This window comes from Ruditapes philippinarum, unplaced genomic scaffold (genome assembly GCF_026571515.1).
Source record: "Ruditapes philippinarum isolate M1 unplaced genomic scaffold, ASM2657151v2 ctg13331_1_1_1_1, whole genome shotgun sequence".
Lineage (NCBI taxonomy): Eukaryota > Metazoa > Mollusca > Bivalvia > Venerida > Veneridae > Ruditapes > Ruditapes philippinarum.
In genome coordinates this window covers 1-24508 of record NW_026866923.1, presented here as the reverse complement: position 1 = coordinate 24508, position 24508 = coordinate 1, and the positions used below count along the sequence as shown (strand labels likewise).

The 24508-nt window shown below is 31.5% G+C and overlaps 1 long non-coding RNA gene across 1 annotated transcript; it reads right to left on the bottom strand.

Moving 5' to 3' along the window:
* Nucleotides 1-14645: 14645 nt before the first annotated feature.
* On the bottom strand, nt 14646-17410 carry LOC132734217 (uncharacterized). The gene is made up of 3 exons (XR_009626282.1): nt 17228-17410; nt 16390-16535; nt 14646-15586 (listed from the first exon to the last, which is right to left on the bottom strand). It is a non-coding gene; the product is annotated as an uncharacterized LOC132734217 (long non-coding RNA).
* Nucleotides 17411-24508: the final 7098 nt, after the last annotated feature.

Genomic DNA, 24508 nt, shown 5'->3' with positions numbered 1-24508 from the left:
GCTTCACCTGTTCTGATTTTTGGACAGGCGATTAGGGAGTACACATTTTACATGTAATAAACCAGCGGATTACATGCAATACTTTTAGAAATTCTATACAATTGTAAGAAGCAAACAAGTTGAAAATGGAATTTAGTGTGAAATTGAAAAGGACAACTAAACACTGTAGTGCTTAAGTCATAAGTTACATGTGTATGTAATATATATTTTTATTGTAATAAGCATCTTAATAAGAATATATATTACATATTATTTGCTTTAGTATATATCTCAAACACATGTCTAAGTAGAATACAGCAAATATGTTATATAATCATGTATGTGTTTGCATGCCATACTATCGGTCTTACAGTTTCGTTTCGGTAAGACTGATTAAATATGGAATATTTATTATGATATAAATTACAATATAATCTATGTCTCTTGCCTCAATAGTGAGGCAAGATATATAGATAAACTAATTTAGTTTAATGATTTATGTAATGTAGTAAACATTAGTAATGTTTGTTGTGACACTACTTCATAGATTAATATGGTAAATTTTATTATTTTTATCTTGATAGCTAAACTGTCCAGTATATAACATATAATTCATACAACCATTTTAATAGATATGAAGTACGTGAATGTAAGGCAAACATAAATTAATTTTTGCATTATTCTACGTTCTTACGAATAAGTTGTTATTATATGACCTTCTCCTGTAAAGTCATAATTCTTTTGTGATAATGTTTTTGTATGTTAACATATGCACTGTTCGTTATCTTGTAAATATCCTGCAACTATGTCATGGGCTTATAAGCCTTATTTGATTGAAATAAATTGTCTGCTTTGCCTTTTAGAATACCCAAGTAAATGAAAACAATACCCAATTCCACATGAAATAATGGAGTAATACCCAATACATTTTCAAAGCTCATCTGTTGCTCAGAACATTTTATTAATTTAATTATTAATTAATAATTTTTACTTTTTGTACTTCAGAAAATTAATAATTTCTATCAATATAATATCATTATTGGTTTTATGTTGAAAATGGTAGAAATAAAGACATTTTATTGATGTTATTATCATAACCTGGTAATTTATCATAACCATGTTATTTAATTGAAATACTAAATGAACAGTTATAAATATTGTAAAAGTTTTAAATGTAAGATTTCAATCCACTTATACCCAACTTATCCGCATTTCTTCTATAACAGTATATACTACATATAATATCTTCTAAAACTTCCACAGATAAATACCTATAACTTTTGAAAATACGCAGACATTTCTCTTAATCTGTTACTCAACTAATTCATTCTACCATGGTCCAAAGTTTAAACTTCACTTTGAAAAAAGATAAGTATGTTTTTGAAGTGTTTTATTTTCCTTTTTTAAATAATTTACTACTAGGAGGAAAACCACTTTAAAATTTAAATTATTCACTAGAAAATGTATTTCTATTTTCCTTATTAGGAGAACTTTGAAATTCTTGAACTATGATAAACAAGAACAACACGGAAAGGCAGTGATCAATAAACGCAATTCTTTGAAGTCTTAAGTCTTCCTTATACACTTAAATGTTGATTCTTATGTTTTTGAATAATGTGACAAATGCCTGGGTAGAATCTAACTTATCAGTGTAAAGCTATTTATTGGACGGTCATTGTATGATTTAAAAGGTGCTTGTATATCAGCCTTTGGCAACTTACTCCGTGGACTTTTGGGTAAGTCATAAATTATATAATATACTAGCACAATTGTTTAAGATACAAACAGCTCATCAAATTATTTAATGATTTAAAGATAAAAACAAAATCTTTTTCATCCTACCATTAACATAATTATCTAATATGTCATAGTCTCAGTTTGAGAATTAAAGGTTATTAAATATTGTAATTTAAAAAAGGGACTAACTTTTAATATCAGAATAGAACAGAATTCTTTTATTTGTATATAGTTCATCATTATATTCCATAGACCATACCATTTCCTGGCACATAATTATAATACTATTTGTCTATAGAATTATCGTAAACTATGCTTTATTCATAAACAAAGAGTAGATCATCAAATTTGTAAATTCAGTTAAAATATTCGCTATTGTCCATTTAGTATTTCAGTTAAATTACCTGCTTTTTATTATAACAACAATAAAATATTTTTAGTTCTAACATTTCAACATAAAACCAATAATGAGATAATATTGATAGAAATTATTAATTTTACAAAAAGTAAAAATAATAAATTAATAATTAAATTAATTTAATGCTATTTTAAACATTCCTTAAAAAGTATACACAGTTATATCATTATCAAAAGAAATCATGAAACCGTTACAAAATCTGAAATATAACATCTTTTTTCTTGGTGAATCTATTTTTTTGATAGTTAAAATTATATTTGTTGAAATAAAAGTAACTGATATACAAACTGAAACCTTGTCTAGTGCTAAATTGCCTAGTGCACAAGGAGTACCCTTAAAAGTGCGCCTGATGTGCACATTGAAGTGCACTAAAATAGCACATGTAGTGAACACCAAGTGCACTTCAAGTAACCTTTTGTAGTATGTACTGTTGTAGAAGAAATGCAAATAAGATGGGTAAAAAGTGATTTGAAATATTCAAATTGACTTTTTACATTTAAAACCTGTTTTTAAAAATAAAACATGAACAATGTGTATTTATTAATTTAACTGTTTTACACCTTTGCGAGAAAAGTCTGAAATAGATTATCATCTTCGCCTGCTTAATAAGATTTTCCAAGTGTGCCTGTTTATTTTCTTTCTGATGATCGCAAACTGTTAATGTAATGTTTCACACAAGATTACGTATTCACTACAGTTCGCTTTCTGTCGATCTATTTGATAAGAATATAATCGAATTTCCGTTATGCGAATGTGGTGCGAGAGCAAATGCTTATCACTACTTTTTGGAATGTCCTAAATATTTTTTTCTTTTGCATTCTATTTTTTCATGACCATTTGGTTTACTATCTGTTGGTTGCAAAATACCTCTTTTTTTGAAAATGTCTTTGATATATTTTCAACTAAATGAATTTTGTGCATGGTAATGCTATGAACTGTATTTATGTAAACTGTTTCAACAGGGACAGGACACTCATAAGCTTTCATAGCTTTCTGACTAATCCCAAATGTTTTGTGTAAATATAGATCAACATAATGTTAATATATAGAATAAAGATAAATTTAACACATAACGTGCATATCAAGCATACATTTATCACCCGAAATTTCTACGAGCTGCACTCTTACTCAATTAGAGCAGGTAAGGCTATTTTCGGATACTTTAGGTACAATAGCACTAAAATCTTTATTATCCTGAAGATGCGATTTACCTGCATATGATTGATCCCGGCAATATGGCTAACTCTTCTCTTTCTCGTTTCTTTTCAATGAAAATATTTCCAAATTCTTCACTGTAACAGCTTTTGGCAATATTTCTCTCTAAACTGACAGGAATTTTCAATATTTTTGATAGAGGCGATTCTACTTTTTGTGCCGATGCCTGCATTTTGTTAATATCAGTTTTAGTGTTAGTTGTAGGCATTTCAGCATCAGCAGTATCCTGTGAATAATCATTTGCAGTTTCTGTAGTTAAGACTGTTTCGGCGTTTCCTTCCTCTTTGTAAGCTGGGTTTCTAAAGCATGTGGTTCTACCTCACATGTTACTGATGGTGACTTTAGGCGTTTTGCTTTACACTTAGATGCATTATGAATAAGAAGTTCTTGCGATCTGTTGTTAATATGTATTTCAGGCTTACTGAATAATGTTCTTGCTTGAAATTTATCCGTTTTTAGCACAACATGCTTGTCAAGTGGAAAAAGACATGCATCTCTAAATCACGGCGTTCTCAATCTTTGCAGCTCTATTCCAAGCATTTTTGAAAATGGCTGCAAAGTGAACCTTTGTTACATATTGACCTGCATGGTTTATTTGCCACTCGCGAAGTGATACCTTCGGAGAAAGATTCGTTGATAGGCCCAAATAAATGATGTTGGTCATATGGTTGAATTAAGTGCGAAGCATGTTCTAGCAAACAGTACAATACAATGCCGTTTTCTTTGCAAATATCTGAAGCTTCAGATGAATTTTGTGACCATCTACAAAAGAACAACTGGTCTCTTCACTTGTCTGCTATTTATATCTGGTATACAAGTTTTAGCCAACTTAAATAACAATTCACTGTCCATCCAACCATTAACTGATCTTCCCAAAACAGCTTCCTCAAACTCTTCTAACATTTTTCTTGTAAACCGCTCACCTGGAAAAAACAATCATCGGGAGAAGAAAATGTCCAATTGCACTCATGCCAAAAAGAACAGTTATTTGAGATTTATCAGACGCCGATATATTGTTCTTTCAGTCCAATAACATGTCCGGTTTTAGTACAAAGCGAAAATTCATCCGGTTCATCGACACTGTAAAGCCTTGAAGGATCCTTTAATATAAAATGACCATCAACAGTATCTTCAATAAATGTTTCAAAATCTGTAAACCATTTTTCAATATGTTCAAGCTTAATTACCGCTCTTTCTTTACCAAGCTGACAAGGAGACCGGAGTGATAAAGCTGGGTGACGCCTCATGAATAATACCAATCTTGGCCAGGTCTACCATTATTGAATGGTGTACGTCTGCCATCAGATTGAATAATTTTCTATACGGTATCTAATAATTCATGTTTAAGTTTAATAATATTTTATTGTATAAATATACACACAATATGCAATTTCATAATGTTACAGACATAATCAAGTGTACATTCAAAAGGGTTGGGCCAAAAGTTCTAACGACATAATCGTGGGCCCTTCCCTGAGGTTAGTAAGAAATAAGTTTATACTATTTGAATAAGGTTGTGTGATATCAAATAATTATCAATTTCAGTTTTAAATTATTTTCAGGAACTGATTTTCATGAACTAATTTTAACAAATGTTTTATATGTAAATATGAATTAATCAAATGAACATTTAACAGAGAAAAAAGTATATATTTATATATATATAAAAGAAATAAATAAAATTATGATACTAAGAGTGATTAGATTAAGTTATTAAATATTTTAAATGTATAAAGAATAAGTTTTAAAAGTCAATAGTGTTCCATTTAAAGTTATTTATGGCTTTTGAATTACGTGTTCTAGGTATCAAATTTTAAGAGAAAGGAATAAATTTATTATAATAGAATGAAATAACAAAATTATTGTATTAGTTAAAAAAAACTGCAACAACAAAAAATAACAATAATATTATTAAAAAAAAAAAAAAAAGAAATAAAAAAAAAAGAAATAAAGAAATAAATAAATACAAAAATATTCACCGCACAAAACCCTGCTTAATCTTAAAGTAATGTTTCAGCAGTAAAAATATTTGATTTTATTCAGTTAAATATCTTGCTTGATTTAATAAAAGTCTCTTTTTCTTTAAAAAGAATTTCATTTTCGGATTCAGATCGACCTACTATTCCAAACATAAGTTTTCGTACACTAACAGGATGAAAAGATCTTGTATTAAAAAAAACAATGTTCTTCTTTGTTCACTGTATAATTTGCATTTAAAAAAATAGTGTTCTGAATTTTCAATGTGTGCTCCACATATAAAAGATGGACTTGAAACAATGTGATTATCATATAAATCCGAATTAAGGTTACTGCAGTTGTTTCTTAAATACATAGAATTTTATTGCAAAAACGTTTATGCATTTTTGGATGTTTTAAATGAATAAATAAATAACAAGACAAAAACAAATTATCTCTATTTGTAAAAGCAAAAAATCTACTTCTGTTTCTTTTTAGTTCCTTATACCAAGTATCCGATACCACTTAGGCCCAATTTTCAGTTTAAACTTATATTTATTCGATATGTAATTGTAAATTGTAAAATACATGTAATTGTTATGCTTTGAGTTGTATATTATATTATAACTTCCACTTTTATGTCACGTAACTAAATGATAAAAATGCAACCAAATTGTAGGCGTTGCTTTTCATTTTTAAAACAACACATCATTAAACAGTAAATCATAAATATTCAACAGTCACGATACGAACATATTGAGGATATTCAAGTTGTTTTTTTTTCCTAAAAATACAGGATTTTTTTTTCATCGAGTTGTATGAAAATAAATATATCATGAGTGGCGGTAGCCACGAGTAAATCATGATAATAAGATTAATAAGATACCACAAGATTTAAAAACTTAAAATAAATCAATTGTTTGCATTGTATTGACTGCCTTTTTAAAATACAATTACATCGTACGATCTTGGGTGAATGTCTCATTTCAATAGTTAATAAAGTAATATGATACTAATTGAAGGTTATTGATCAGCTCCTTAACACGCTACACGGTACACTACATATACGAAATAATATTAATATCTGAACTAAGATAGATTGAAGTGGGTACCGTATTACTTTACAGTCTTTACGTTGATTTTCGTATTTTTAGGTATGCTATATTTGTATAATTTATTTCTACATTTCGTTATGCATTTATTCATGCGTTACAGCTAGGCTTGCCTTAAAATGGTTCGTTGTTTTCATCAAAAATAAATATATGTCGCTTTTGATCTTTTATATTATTTTTCACGGTATTCTTAAACATATCACTGCATTTCAGTTCGCTTTTTTTTCTTTTGAAATGACCAAGTTATCAAATATACTAATAGAAAGAGAAATACACAAACCAAGTTAATAAACAAAAGGACAATTGTTATTATATTATTAAATAAACATAATAATATGTTATAAGTATTGGTATACATATAAATACTCGTTTGTTTGATGCAATTTATTATACATTGTATAATTTCGCATCATGCTATTTCAGTGTACACAGGTTTTAGCTCTTGTTGAAAACTGCGCGCACCGGTTGCGCTACGGCAAGTAACCACTGCCTTCACACAAATCACGTGATGATGGTCTTATCACATGATAGTGTAAAAATGGCGTATATGCCACTGAAATCGTTGAAAAAATGTTTTATCTGTAATAAACAGCGACATTAAAAGTTGAACTCTCGTCTCAAATAAGTCGATATGATTGAAAAAATTGATTTTTGTAAAGCGTAGAGTCGAAATTAATAATAACTTGCATGCTTTTTTTTTTCGAGAGGGGTCATTGTTTTGGAAATAAACTGTGCTGTATTAAAATTTTTTAAACTTATTTTCATAATATTTATGTTTCCAAAATCATTTTTTTATTTTAGTTCACATCTAACACCTAACGGACTTGAAACATTAGCAAAACCGTGTTTACTTTTTAAAAGAAATATAAAGATTGAAAAAATTCATATCGTCAAAAATCTTGACGAAAATGTTGTGATGGCAGAGATTTAATCATGTAAGGGGAGATCACTGCTTAGGAGATTGCTCTTGTTGGTGGGCTTGAAGGGCTATTATTATTCCCCGCCCTAAGGCGGCGGGGATATAGAAATAGTATCTGTCCTTACGTCCGTCTGTCCTTCCGTCCGACATTTTTGTCCACAGCATAACTAAAAAGCCTTCAGTTGAAGATATAAACATGAAACATCATAAAGGGATAGATCTCACTCAGAGGTGTGCAGTGCTCAAGAATGATAACTCTACTCTTTATAATTTTTGAGTTATTGTCCTTTGTTATGTTTCATACTTATCTTTTACCTGAGTGGAGCATAACTAAAAAAATCTTTGAGATGTCAATATGAAACGTCATAGGTGGAGAGATCTCATTGAAATGGAGTGCAGCGCACAAGAATGATAACGCTACTGTTCATAATTTTTCAGCTTCTTTTTTTTTTGCCCTTTTTTATTTTTCATGCTTATGTTTTGTCCGGACAGTATTTACTATATAAGGTTTTAAGGTCACGTGAAACTCAAAATATAACTTAGTCTCAGTCTGTCAATCCTTATGTCTATCCGTCCGTCCTTTTGTCCCACATTTTTATCAGGAGCATATCTCAAAAAGTATTTGAGGTATCAACTTGAAACTTCATAGATTGATAGATAGAAGGGGTGCAGCGCACAAGAATGATTAAGCTACTGTGCATCATTTTTGAGTGTTTGCTCTTTGTTATTTTCCATGCTTATTTTTTTGACCGGACAGTAACTTATAAAGTATTTACTCTATAAGGTTTACATTTGAACCTCAAAATATAACTAAGAATCTGTCTGTCCATCCGTCTGTCCGTCCGTCCTTCTGTCCTATATTTTTGTCCGGAGCATATCTCCAAAAGTATTTGAGTTATCAACATGAAACTAAATAGGTGGATAGATCATATTGGGGAGGAGTGCAGTGCATAAGAATGATAACTCTACCCTGCATAAATTTTCAGTTATTGCCCTTTGTTATTTTTCAAATTTAATTTTTTGTCCAGAGCATAAATCTAAAAAAAACCTTAGAGTTATCAGTATGAAACGTAATAGGTGGATAATCTCACTCAGGAGGTGTGCACTGCACAAGAGAGATAGCATCACTCTTCATATTTTTTTTAGTTTTTGCCCTTTGTTATTTTTCATAGTTTATTTTTCACCTGTGCGGAGCATCATTTAAAAAGTCTTTGAGATGTCAACATGAAACTTCATAGGTGGATATATCTTATTGAAGAGGAAAGCTGTGTACAAGAATGATAAGTCTACCCTTTATATTTTTTGAGTTATTGCCCTTTGTTTTTTTCCTACTTTCTGTCTGGTGTTTATCACAAAAAGTGTTTGAGGTATCAACTTGAAACTTCATAGGTAGATAGATCGAATTGAGGAGGATTGCATCACACAAAAATGATAACCCATCCTGCATTTTATTTCAGTTATTGCCCTTTGTAAATTTAAGCCATCAGTTTTCACATATGTTTTAAATCTGTAATCACTTCAGCCATCAGTTTTCATTACCATAAGACCTCTTAAAATTGAATTATTCTGATCTACTATATATATATTCTTCAAATGAGCAAACACATTCGGCGGGGGATGGCCATGTTAAAGGGATACTCAGGCAAATTTATGACAAAATTATCAAAATTATCGTATGTACTCGAATCACGCTAAATGACATTTGTAAAAGTCCCAGCATGAAATTCTGTATAAATTCTATATATTTGGGGTTTGAAGCGTAAAAATATCTATATATTTTAAACGAAATTTAGACGCCGACAGAATCAAAAAGTAGTTTTAAAACTAGTAATGTGACTTGAACAAACCGTGGAAGTTACAATACATGTAATAGATATTGTGGATGTAATTTGATTGAAACAAACCTAAAACTTTCATTTGACATGTTCTAAAACGTTTCCAGATAATTACTGTGACAATTATTTTGAAATCTTAATGCTCTAACCTGAACCGCGTAGGTCAGGTTTGGAAACCATCATATTATTCTTTATCAGAAGAAAAGTTTTGTCCATGTGACTGCCTAGTGTATTCATTTTTACGACATTTACAGATAAATGAATGAAAAATTCAAAACGAAGACATAAAAATTTTGCATGTGTATCCCTTTATCATGGCACTTGTCGCATTTGTAAAAAGTAAAGTGTTTCCTAGAAAAAGTGGTTCGCTCATTCGATAGGCCTTTGCTACGTAGGTACCTTGTAAGCTCTTGGATCTTAAATATGGATGAGTACATACAGTTGCAAAAGTCGAATAGTTTCTTACTTCTAGTTAAATGAGAAAAATATGAAAACGATATATTAGTGACAAAGACAAGCTGATACATGACAGTGCTAGCAAAAAATAAAAGAATACACTAATTATCCAATATAATGTTTAGGTTTAGAAATACATTGAACCCTTCTGTCTACATTAATATTGAATAACGTTGCTTTGTTTCTTTAGTCTTGTAGTCCCCATGGGATTCTTCATGTACACTTTAGTGAAGAAAAGAAAACAGTTCGACAAAAAGACGTGTCTGAATAAGGGATAAATAGTGGTTTATCATATACAGAACAACGATTTTGTCCAGTTTCAATCTAACCTAGTCTGCAATTTTCAAATAATATCGCCCCTAGACCGTCCCTTTTCAATATGTTTTGGCATAAGTCTGATGTTGTTGTGACGGCTATTTCTATTTTTTTTCTTCAAAAAACCAAATATGAACAGGAAAACCGCCCCACTCAACAAAACAGAGGCAATGACCTAGGAATTAAACGATGATTTAGCATAATAGATAATTGATCGTTTATAGGACCGATCGGCGATGATCGAATACAAAGTTCAATAATCGATTATCGGTTATTTATCTTCTTGCTTTTACGTAAGTGACTCACTGTATTATAACAATACTTTAAATTAGAGCCAGCTTTGGTTGACCCAATAATTTTCATTAAATGAATGAGAAAGCATACTGGTGACTATGCGGTTAATAGTTGACAGTGAGGCATTCCAATTTAAAGACACACTATGCTCAAATTTGACATTAGAAAATTGTTACACAGGCTATTTGTAAATATGAAATGAACATGTTTTGACTTCAAACAAACAAGATATGTTATGAATAAAATTATTTTACACAATAAAAGATGGTTACAATATCAATTTATAGTGTCATTAAAAACCCCTGGCAGAAATGACCAACTTCTCTTGTTCCTAAAGGCTATACATAGTTTATTCATTACTCTATTGGAATTGAGACATAACAATTTCATAGATTTAATGAATGTATTTGATTAAAATATTTTAAAGGATTATCATAGCATGAGTAACTAGTTGATTTCAGTTAACACAAAATATAGAATACTAACGGAATTTTTATAAATATTGAAGCATGATATGTACATTGTACATATTTACTTTGTTATTGTAAAGTTCCGATTATTAATCGATGATTGATCGAAAAGGGTTCTTCGATTATTTTCAATGATCGATTATGATTTTTGTCTGATTAAGAAACCCTACAATGAGCACACAAGGGCAATTCCATACACAGTCACCTGATTTGATACACAAATAATCGCAATTGAACTAATGTGCATACGTTTAATCCAAATCCCCCCACAAATGAATGTTTTAAGGTGCCAGACAAGATATATATAACTGTATAACAAGTAAAGAATGGATTATGATACGTTGAAAAATTTTTATTGTGTTGAAACCGATTTTGACAGTAACATGGTTTAAAGTTGTTGACGCGTCATCAATGTAGGAACGAATGTTGATATCGGCGCTCCTTCAAAAATGGACAATATTGGCTGATAAATAAAAGTCATAAATAAACAAATAACCAAATATTTAGTATTAACATATATATATGATCCTGAACCTAAAAGTGTGGTGCTGCTTGTGCTTGTTGGATGATAATGGCTATGATAATAAAACCAAAAGTGCACCACAGTAATAAAATTAGTTATATCTACTGAGCAACGGTTGCATATAAATATTAATAAATAGAGGATATTCAAGTTTGTTTCTATAAATACATGATTTATTTTCATCGAGTGGTATGAAATAAATATTTCATGAGTGGCGACAGCCACGAGTGAAATATGGCAATTTTCATGCCACAAGATGAAAATAAATCATGTATTTATAGAAAAAACTTGAATTTTCTGTTTATTATATACATTTTCTCTTTTCCCTTAAATTTTGAGTACTGGCAGAATTTTAAAGAATGTAGTCCGGCAAGACACCAGTGAAAATACGGAAAATATGTTTCACTGCAGTGAAAAATAAATTTTTACAGTGAAAATACGGAAAATGAAAATACGCACTTTATTTCATCAATATTTCTTAATTATAATTCATTTAAAAGTATATAATAAATGTTCTTATTTTCCAATATTAAATAAGATAATTGTTCAGATTTAAAATCTAGTATACAAAGTAAATCAATAGTGTACAATAATGATAATTTGCCTTAAACCCTGTCTTCCTATGCAGGTCATGGACAACATGATTTTAAAAAGTCACCGAAAGCTTTCGACTACTTTATTTTTAACGATGTTTTCTTTTTAACATTATGTATATCTAAATCACTTTTGAAATTTATTATCGTCAACATGACTTCAAACCCAATATTAAATCATATTAAAAACTTCCTCTTGGCTTATTGAAAATTCCATTGCCTGTAAAAGACATTTTTCTTTTTTTTTACTATCAATATTAATATCAAATTTTAACCTTACATTATCTAAACTGAAATGCATATACTCGTATATATAGATGGAATCTTTTATAGATAGAAGGATGTGTAACTGAATTCTTTTGCATTTTTTGTCCACAATTTCTGAAACTTGACGTTTGCAGGACTGTGATATTGACTTAAGAACAGTTGAAAAAGTTAACAGGTTTAAGCACAGATTTTGTTTACTTCCGAGTTTTTGTTTACACAGTGATTGTCTTGTCTTGTAAATACGATCCAGTCACGCACTGAGTTAAACAGAAAAAATACGAGAGGTGTTTATGCAACTGTGGAATATTTGTTTTGTTCTAAAACAGTTCGATGAATAGGAAGAATAGTTTTGTTATCGGCTATTCCCGTTAGTCTCTTGTTAGGAATAAACGGCGAGGTGTTCTAAGTTAGGAGGAGGAGCGAAATTTCATACACGGTTCACTCGATAATACAGTAGTGTTCGGTAAGATTGTAAAATAATCAAAGTGCTGAAAGCACTGATGGGGGCGCAATATGTTGCATACAAAAATTCGAGATTTGTATAGCAATCTACTTTAGGTGTTCCAATCTGATATCATTCTTCTTTCAAAGTTGAATAAGTGCCCATTTTTTACACAATATAATAGTATCGCCTCCAAACTCTTGTCAAAATTGAAAATCATGTACCAAGAACATACTAACAAACCCAGCAAAATGCATGATTGATATCATATATATATCATGAATAAACATTTTAAATTATGACATTGGATTTTGTTGGGAAACTATAGTTGTTTTACCAATTTTCATGTAAAGTACTTCCTTATGTGAGTGTATAACACATAAATCAGTGTACTTACTATATTTATTCCAAGAAATGATTATGCAGATAGAAAATAAACAGAAAATTTAACTGTCTATAAAAGATTTCTAAAATAAAACCAGGACTGTAAGAACAAACTTATTTTTTGTAAACACCTTTCAAGCACAATAGATAATACATGTGAGAATGTAAATTAGAATGGATACATATAATCAAGTTGGCATTGAAAACAAGAGCCACTATCTAGCTTGGGCCATGCTTGGCTTTTTCTTATATTGGAAGTCAAACACATCAGTAGGAGAATATTGTAATATCTATTAGAGTACTCCTAGAAAACATAATATAAATGTATAAATTAAATTTCAAATTTGAATAGTAAAGGTCATAGTTGAATGATAATTGTTCTTTTGTCCAAGAATAATTCAAATCATAGACAAAAACAAAGTTATGACAATGTGATCGAATTTCAATTGTTTAACCTTGGAGGTAATGGTCATTTAAATGTCAAAGTTATATCAGAAAAATTAAACATGTTGGTTTTGTGTTTGTTTGTCCAAGCATGAATCAAATATGTAAATAATAACAAAGTAATGACAATTCCAGCTAACTCCAAAGATATTTTATATCAAATAAAGGTCAAGGTCATATACGAACTTGAAGGGCTTTTGTCACAAAAACATGTCTCCCAAAACTGTGTATGGTTCTGATCACTCTTTTGAATTTTGGCAGTTTTACATGTGATAGATTTTTCTTTTTTTAACTCTGGGGCCATTTTGTGCAGAGAAACAGAACATGCCATTGTCGGATACCCACGATTGATAAACATGTCACATAACATGCAATTAATGATGAATGTTAATGGTTCGGCCGTGGGTATCCGACGATGAGAACATGCCAACAATGTGCACAACTAAGGATGGCACTGTACACTCCTGTTTAGTCCTGCTTAAAATCTAACCAGCAGTTTAAACATTACTTTTGTACTTTTATATAAGTTAAAGATGAAAAACATTATCAATTTTAATCCTATACTAATTATAGGTATTTATTGGATTCATTATTCAAAATTAAATGAAAGAGCATGGAACAAAATATTTTCAAGATCTAGTAAAATCTAAATGTTTTTAAAATCTAGTAGAATCAAAACTTTACAATAAATATATCAATAAATATACTATAAAGTACATTATAACAATACATGTACATGTATTTTGGATAATACACTCTCAGCTGAAATACTTTAAATGGGTATGGTATTATAAATGTTTGTAAATATTGTAAGTTATCTAATCAATAAGTCTATTCTTAATAAAGGAAACTTGCACCTTGATATTTTCTGTAAAAACTAGAACTGCCATTGTCATGGTGTGAATACCCCCACATACCAATTTGTCAGAATCAACAGTAGTCATTTACAGCTCAGACAACCTCCCAGCCAAATCTGAGGGAAGTAAGCCAGTGCATTGCTAAGTTATGTATTCTACATGTTTTAGTGGAAAAGATCAAAGTGAACTTTACCTTTGACCTACTGACCTCAAAACTGAAACTGCCATTGAATGACTTCAATAACACCCCCACCCCCATTTCATACAGCCTTGCCTGGAGGTGTTTTATGATGTCAGAATATATGAGACCATTTGAGCAGACAAGCTAATTGTAATAAAAGACCCTGTGGCCTTGACCTTTGCCCCAGTGACCTCAAAATCAATAGGGGTATTCTACTAATCTTGACTAACCTCCATGCCTAATATGAAGACTACGGGTCAAAGGATTCTTAGGTAATTGGGTGGACAAGCTTTCATTAGCCAAGGCCCCTGTGACCATGACCTTAGACCTGGTGACCTGAAAATAAATAGGGGTCATCTACTAATCATGACTAACCTCCATGCCAAAAATGAAGACTGTGGGTCGAAGGATTCTTAAGTTATTGGGCAGAAAAGCTTTCTTCAGTCAAGACCCTGTGACCTTGACCTTTGACTTGGTGTTCTCAAAATTAACAGATGTCATCTACTAATCATGACTTACCTCCATGCCAAATATGAAGACTGTGGGTCAAAGGAATCTTAAGTTATTGGACGGACAAGAAAAAACTGACGAACTCCTGTCGGCCGGACAAGCTGATTCCAGTATACTCCCCTTACAACTTTGTTGTGCGGGGGTATAACAGATTTCAAACATTGATAAGTTAGCTCATCTTCTTGGTGATGAACTGGCGCCTCTATATACAAATGTGGTTCTGTTCATACATAGGTTATCTCATGTTCTTCGTGATAAACTCTCACATTGAAGTTGATAGAGTTCTGTTCATACATATCTCAAAAATAGATAAGTGATCTTATTTTCCTGGTGAAAAACTGTTGGCTCATTAAAGTTCTATACATATTATGATATTTCAAATATTCGAAAGTTATCTCATGTTCTTGGTGAAAGACTGGTGACTGGTTTTCTCCTCAATGTCAATTCTTTTTCTAATTAGATTAAGTCAAGTTACTATATTCATGAGGCTTTCGACATCATATCATCCAACATTGCAAAGGGCAAGCAGTCTCCTGGTATTCCAATTTCTTGTAAGTTTTGAAAAACCCAAATATTTCAATTTCTCTGGTAGTGTTTCCGACATGAAGACACATCTACATGCATCTGTCCTTATCACTCCTGCTATTACTGTTCTATCATACAAACGCCTCTCTGTTTCCTGAAATATTTGTTTAGAAAAAGTTAATTGCAAAATAAAAATGCCATTATTTTTGTTTTGTTTTGTTCGGGGATGGGGGGGGGGCAATTTAAAGCACAATTTTCAGCTTTACTGGTTGAGGAAGACCTTGGTGCACCTATGTGTATGATTTCAGGCACCTGGGTACCATCAATGTTCCATAAATGAGCTGGATAGCTTTCTCACATGAAATAATCCATAAACCCTTGCAGAGCTCGAACCTACAGCAGTGAAAGGCTTAATAGGTTCAAAGTCAACCAATCCGCCACAGACACCCCAAGTATTTTATCTATTTGCTAAGCAGCAATTTTTTCAAAATTATTTAAATTTATAAATGTGAGTGATTCTGATAACCTATAGACAGCTAAGTGTGGATAAGATAATCATATATGTCAGATATGTCGGAGTGCTTACTGTGAATATTCAATATTTTAATGTGAATTCTCCTGAGGTGAAAAGGAAATAAAAGCTGAATTCCTAAATACATGATACATGTCACAATTGTTCTTGCTATTAATTTTGTTCCTAATTTCTAGTATAAGATGATATTTAAATACACTGTAATTCTTTTTTTATAAATTTGGCTTTTGTGACAATAGTCTATCCAGTGACAAAAGCTCACTGACTTATATAATAAACTGTCCTGTGTCAGCCTTTAAACAAGTCTAGAAAAAAAAGCTATTAGGATATAATAATTAAGAAATATCATAAACAAAAACTTCTAAACTTCTAATTATGTATCGCTTCCTTAACTGCCATGATACTGAAAGAAACATTTTTAATACCATTTATTCACTGCAAGGTTTGTCAGATTGACAGTCTCACATTTTAGCCTTTATCTCTCTTGATTTCATCCTCATTGACCCTAAAGCATCCTTAAAATCGATATCCTGCCGTTCACATTCACAAATCTGACATGTAGGCCGACCATCTGAAACAGAAAGTTGGAAAGATAAAATATAATTATTATTAGATATACATATAGTATCCCAATAATTATGTTAGTTGATATCAAATCAATAATTTAAGCAGTGTTCGAAATTAGCAGTAGTCCGAGGGCCCGACTACTAAATTTCTCCTCGGGCTACCAACTTTTCACAGTAACAAGCCGATCAGGCTACTGTATTTTCAGAGGCAATATAAACAACTGTTTTGAACAAATGAATCGTGCCAGTGAAATGTCTTTTGGGCTAGTGAATATTCCAATCTGGTAGTCCGACCAGACTAGTCGATTCAAATCATAATTTCTTACACTGTTTAAGAAACAATTTGTTCAAAATTGTACAAGCACAAAGATTTTTATAGTATACTATAGTAGTTATAGTGTATATGCAGTATGTACTTAATGTCTTTACAATCTACTATATACTGTCCTGAAATTTTTAAGAAAACAACTATCTTTAAAATCCATTGTCTCAGAAGTTGCAAAAACCAAGTAAATGAAAATTGTTCTGGGTTTGTATTATTCTGCACAACTTCTGATCACAAAGCTTCAAGGACATTAATGAGTGAATCAGGTCCTATCCTGAAAGACTGTTGCGTTCAATTTTGAAGACAATCCATTCAAATATAACAAAGTCATAGCCACTAATAGCAAAAATCAAGAAAATTTAAATATTTTACCTTGAATGTTTATATGGAGGTCAAGTTTAGTCTGGTCTATTTGAAGGGTTGTTGTGGCCAAGTATGAAGACAATACACCAAGATCTGAAAAGTTATGAAAAAGGTTAAAGTTTGTTGACAGCAACGGGAAAGCCGTCATGACCCTAAAATGCAAACTGAAAGTTCTAGCCTATACACACTGTTGAGGATAGCTGTTCAGCATTTTTTCAATAATAAATAAAATCAATGCAATGATAAAATCGGTAACTTGCAAGTCTTCTAACATTTTTACAAAGAATGAACATATATTTTTTTTCCTAATAATTTTATGATGACGTTCAGCCTTTTATATTATAACAAGATATCTGAAAGATATATCAGAAATGAATTGGCCCGTGGACTTTAATGTCAATCATAGAGCTCTTATGCAAAATGTAATGGTAAGCAAACATCCAGCATGAAATTTTCAAGTAGCTAAAAGTGAAATAAAATTATTAAAAATTCTTTGTCATAATTCAACTACTGGGTTGGAATTGACCCACATGTTTGATTACAAATGTATTTACATCTATATTGTCCATAGAAATAATAAATTAATTTTCAGTCTCTTTGCGCTTTCACACAGATTTAAATTATTCAACTCCATGATTTTCAGAAGGAAAAAAATCTTCTGATCATCAAACACTAAAAATTACTATACCAACTGTAAATTGCAGTGTGTGCGAAAGGCTGTCGGTCCTCGGACCTCGCCAACTAAAAATCAGTAGGGCCGAGATAAATTACGATACAGTCAGTTGTCATGTCCAAATAAAATTTCAGCCAGTTTGAAACAATTTTTGGCCTTCTAAAATATGCAAAGCTTCCAAGATCGATCTATTTTTTTTATTTTTGCTTGTATTCACAGACCAAGATAACCAAAATCACCGCAGGATACGACCAGTTTGTGTTAAGTAATGTAAGCCACCATCTTGTCTTTGATAATTTCCTTACCAAAACATATTTTTTCTCCTATCTTCAAATTTAAACCTTTGAAAGATGTATTGTTTTCTTGTGAATTATGCTAATGTTTTATTAATTATGTTTCTGTATATTTTTTTCATAGTACATGTATCTTATATGAGTCTGACAATTCATATATGCTAAAATTTTTCTTTATAATTATGGCAATATCTCTCCCCCATCCCTACAAAAAAAACCTTTCAGAGTCCGGGCCGGTAAAAAATCATCAGGGCCGGAAATAAATCTAAGGATCCAAGTCCTTGCGGCAGGATTTTTTTTTGACTTTCGCATTGACTGAAATTGTATATGATATTCAATAAAATCTTCTTTTAGAAAAAACAAGTTTGCATATTATTGTTTTTAGGCAACTCATTTTTAAAATGCTGTACAGCTAGCCTCAACAGTGAGTATATGCTAGTCGTATGCGACTCGCATACAGCCAGCACTTTTGTCAAACAATACTGGTTCATACTGCTAGCCACTGCCATGATTAATTATTCCTTCCTCTACCAATTCATAAACTCCCATCAACAAAATTTTTGAATACTATTAGTATTATATAAATCATATAGATGTTAAACAATAAAAGTAATGATGACTTAATATGATGTATATAAAAATTCTGCTGCTAAAGACAAGTTGTTTTTTATTGATAGGTTATATCAACAAAGGTAATGAGGTAAGTTTCATCAGTGTATATTATGACTTTTAAATTTTTGTTTAAAGTAAAAATTGATAGTCATCAAATTGTTCTAAATATTACCATACTGTTATACAGAGTTCCAGATAATTTTTTGACACTGGGGGTAATTACTTACCCCCACTTTCCAGAATGTGGGGGTAAATTTAAATAGATCAAAAATCTACAGAGTAAAATTAAAGACGTACTCTGTTTTAATGCCACCATACTTATTACATTAAAATTAACACACCATTCTCTAACTAAGTTTATTACATAAATCTTCTCTTTATATACATTTAAAACAAAAATAAATTCTAAGTCACTAAGTCTGGTCCAGTTAATCTCTACAAGACTAAAATAGCATTACAGATTTAGTGGTATTTCATTTTTTATTAAGTAGCGAACAGAATAAAAGATGACTGTATCACACTTTTGTTAAAAATAATTTGATTCTTTGAAAATATATTAGATAATTAAGGGAGAAATATCAAAATAAACATCTTTTATTTATTTCCCTGAAAGATCATGTGAAATTTAGCAGAATATTCAGCATGAATTTTCATTTCAGTTGAAAGGCCTTTCATGCACATATTTATATTGTTTACACTCAATAATCGTTGACAATGACATAACCAATGCAGATAACCACCTGTCAATTGCCGATTTCTGTATGTTTACAGCGCCTTCATTCATGTATATTATGATTCACATTTTCTTGTGCTCTTTTCATTTTAAATACACTACGGTTTACAATAGTTTCCCTGGGCAACAGAGTTGTGTGAAAAAAAATGTCAATTTTGATTAGCCCTTGAAGCAACCATGCACTACATGTGTATTAATAAATCCTTGCAATTATCAATGAAAATTAGAACAATTGTTTTATCAAGCACCTAAGCAATAAAGACGTAATTTGAATGGTTTACAGAGAAAAATAGTTGAAAGTATCTTGACGGGTATTAATTGGAAATAGATACACAGTCAACTGTTAAATGGAAAGCGGTCAATCAGCTGTTTCGAAAATGAAAGTACACACCAAAATGCTTCAAATTTACATCTTTGCGCAATTAATTTACAGAGTGCGTAAATGAACGCAACAAATTGTAACCTTTGTACGTTTTTTAGTTGATTTTTAAAGCGTAAAATACGCCGATTACCCACATTATCTGGAATCTGTTATATTTAATAATATAATCAGTAATCTTATTATTATTGGACCTGTGGTTTTGAATTTTAATACAAACTACTTTTTTTCATATAAATGTCTATAAATTTACAAATAAAAAATCTATAAAATTATGGACTGACTTATAAATATGAAATCCTACATCTGATGAAGGCAAAACTGTGGAAATCAGATCTACATGTATGAAATAAGTATATCTGAACTTATAAAGTCATATTGTATTTAACAATTATAATTATTACCAGTCCTTTAAAATTTTGGGACCTCTCATAGGATAGGATTTTATTCATTACAGGGCTGGGGCAGTACCTCCAGTAGTCCAACTAATTAGACTTGTCAAAGAGACACCGAGATAATTTTGGAGGGGGTTTGACAGTAAGAAAAAAAAGTCTGTAAAATGGGTCAAACCGTTCACGCCGAATTAATTAGGCTATACCTCCAGTTGCTTGCAAAAATCATGATCACAAAATTGAAAACTATCATTTTTCACCAATTATAACATTTTACCTGTATAAACCATGAACAAGTTTTGGTGCCTATTTTGTTTTAGCTTTAGATAGCAAATACAGTAATAGAGATGTGTTCAAAAAATGTAATAATAATTTAAGAAAATATCTTTTCCAATTGTTTTTGAAATAAGTTCCAGATATTAATTATGTGGTTTTCAACAATAAAAGAGTGATAAAAACAAAACCAATATGGTTTTAATAAATTGAAAAGTTGATACGAGTTTTAAAAAAAAGGCCGAAGGATGACTCGGGGCCGAGTACGTTTTTAATAAAACTTTAAGGGCCCGAGTTTGTAATGCACTAAAATTTTGCAGTCTTATGCAATTTTCAAGCGAAATTATAATCAATAGTGCTTTAACCAGATTGTGAAGAAAACTTGATTATACATACGGAATAGATTGCAACCAAAATATCACGTAATAGCTGGGACTTCCTAATTGATAGCAAATCTTCTCAACCTTTTTCTCGGAATAACTTGACCAAGATGGCGATTTCGAAAAAAAAAAACGTCAGAGGGGAAAATAGTTCGTATTCATTACGCAATACAAATTTTTTACTCTGTCATTTCACACTTTTTAACCATTTTAAGCTTGAAAGTTATCTAATATCGAAAAATCGTATTCCATTTTTCCCTTAAATAATTGTGTTCAATGATAGTTAGTTAATTTATGACTTGATAAAATTGGGCACCAAATGTATGCAAATGTTCTCATGCATCGGGAACCAGAAAGGATAGAACAAATAAACTGGTTCTCATTAAATTTTTAATCGACTGCTAGCGTACAATAATATTCAAATCGCGTAAAGCAATGGTATATGTAATTTTGTGATAAAAGGATTTAAAATTTAGTAATAAAGTGACCAGTCAATTTCAAAATAGATAAGGTATTATGATGATCTGAATACAATGGCAAAATATTGGAACTATTTTTGCTCAGCGCAGCTAGATAGCCTAGACGCGTTCAAAAGGTAGTAAGCTGAATTTATCGTAATTACATTGGGGGCTTGCGCCCCCAAAAACCGATTTGTTCACCTCCATGTAAAGTCGTACTTTGAAGCGGAGACTGCGCATGCCAATTTTTGTTTACGGGTTTTAGGCGTTAAATGAGATTCATTAATTTCAATTTGATAACCAAAAATGGATGCCGGTAGCTAACATTCTCAACGTTGTGGACACCTCAAGTTATAATTTGAGTGCCCAATTATACTTATTTTACCACCAATACGTCAACGTGTGACCAACGAGGTTAAATCAATGGATTGATAAAAAATCAAAATTTCGTTAGTTTAGTAATAGAAAGAGCATCGAAACAAGAGGCTATCTGATTTGTACGAGGGGGGGGGGGGCGTAGCCCCCAAGTATAAATCAGATTACCGAGTGTTTTGATGTTCTTTCTCTTTCGTATCATAGCCAACCATAAAAACACGTTCCCTGTCGCATAATATGAAACCCCAGGGAAAAGAAACCAATGCACGAGCATCTGAATTATGATATTTTTGTCGCTTTCCCTTTCTCTGCCGTCACAATAAGCTTGTAAACCCCATTAAAAATGTGCCAATCAATGGACATGCTCTGTAACACCGCACTTTGGGGTCAAACGCACTTTGGGGTCCGACCCTTAATTGCGTTAAGTTTTTTGGTTCAAATTTTGACCCCAAAGTGCGTAACACAGATACATACATCAGACAAGTGACCGCACTTTGGGGTCATAAAAAATCTAACCAATAGAAATGAATTTTAGTTATATCTTAAAGTAATATGTTTTTGTTAATGCCAAGGGTAAGTTAACATAAGGAATGGAGTATACGTACTTTGCGAAATATATAAAGAAAATAACAATAATAGATGATCGTTTTGCTTATTTCCCAATTTGCAATTAATTATATTTTTGTATTTCATTATGTGTGTCATAGAAAGATGGCCTAAAGATACATGTATATATAAATACGTTTGATTTGAATACAATTAATAACATTTATAGCAGTAGCTGTCACCGAAAGCAGCTTACCGTTAGCTGTATACGCCAAGATGCTGCATATTATCGTAATACTAGTAGTAAATTTTGATTGATGACTAACTTGTAATCGTCCGAACAACTACAACCACGAAATGACAAAGACCACGTCTATATTTTTGCGACTTTTAATTCGGCTCCGATTACTACGACTTCGATCATGACAACGACTACGTCTTCTACAACCTTAATGACTACGAGTACAGCTATGACTACGATAACGACATACGACTACCTACGACTTTTACGAATTCGCCACAGACTGCGACTATTTCTTCGACTACGAATGATATATCTACAAGTACGACTCTGATCCTGAAGATAAAGACGTTCAACTAAAAAACGACTTTGACGTAAACAAAACTTCACGCAACGACCCACGAATTCAAAGGAAATAAGGTCGGCAACTTAACTGCAACCAAGACTGCGACTTACTACTACGACTATTACAATTACGACTTTAAAGACTTTGTCAATATCTACGACAAGGACTTGTCGATTGCTACAGCCACACAGCCAAGACTTCGATCATTATTATCACGACGACTAGTCGTTTTATACTACGACGATGACGGCGGCCACAAGTATTCTAGATATATAACGATTACCAATACAGCTTCAACTTACAGGGCGACTACACGGTACAAATACTTAAATATTTTTCGAGTTACGGTTACGACTTTGAAAACTACGACTACGACGATCTTATGACTAAGACAACGAGAACTTTGATAAAGACCACAAAGTTACATACATGTCAAGTGCTGTTATGACGCCAACACTTTCAGCTTCGGCGACTATAACCATTTACTACGACATCTACGACTACAAATAAGGTGAATACGATTATGACTGCATTGACGGACTGCGAGTACGATCAACGCTTCAGCGACATCGAATATGACTGTGCACATTTGTATCTATTTTTTAAATTACAACTACGACTAGTACTTCTACGAATATGATTCGACATCATCTGCGACCAAGAATTACTAGCATAATTGGCTTTCACAAATGACCACCTTCGGCGACTTCCTCTACAACTTCAGTGACTTCAACTAAAACTGCGACAAGTACGGAAACAACTGCAATGATGACGACGACTTTGACTGACTGACGACTATAACTACAACCACGACTACAACTTCATCTGTGACAATAACGACGACGACCAAAATACATTTTCGGAATTGGATGCACATTTCAGACGTTTACAGCTTACGTGAGCTAACGTTGTCAATTCACGAAAAACTAACAAGAGGAGCGCTTGCCTAGTGGTTAATTATAAGGGGTCTGTCTCTCAACCCAGGGATCATGTGTTCGAGCCCAACTCAAGTAACGATCATTTTTTACTTTTTCTCATATAACACTAGTACCAGGAAGTGGACTAGAAAGTGATTTATGTCAGTTGCAAAAACTCGTTTCATAATCGAGCTAACTAAATATGTTTAAACTAACTAACAAATATATAGATCTATCTTTCGTAAGCTGTTTACGTTTTAACTAGGATTCTTTCAACTAACGTTTACAGCTCACGCGTAAGCTATATACGTCATTAAAGATGTTAACGGAAAATATTAAGAAGTGAAATTCACGTGTATTTATGGCAGGAATTATTTTCAAACATAATATAAAGATTTTTTCTGAAATTCTGAAATAACGAAAAATTATATTTTTTATATATTGGGCTATGGTCATTTTTTAAAAATATGCAGCGTTTTTGGTCGTAAAATGAAAAGAATACATTTTGTAAAACCTTACAATTCTCCTAAAAATTATTTCCTGAAAGATTTTTCAATAAATGAATCAAAATATTAAAGTCTGGTGGTGTAAATAATCGGTTTGCATTAATTTCACTCGTGTCATTTAATTTTTAAGTCACAAATAACGTTTTTTAAATGGCCACAAAAATGG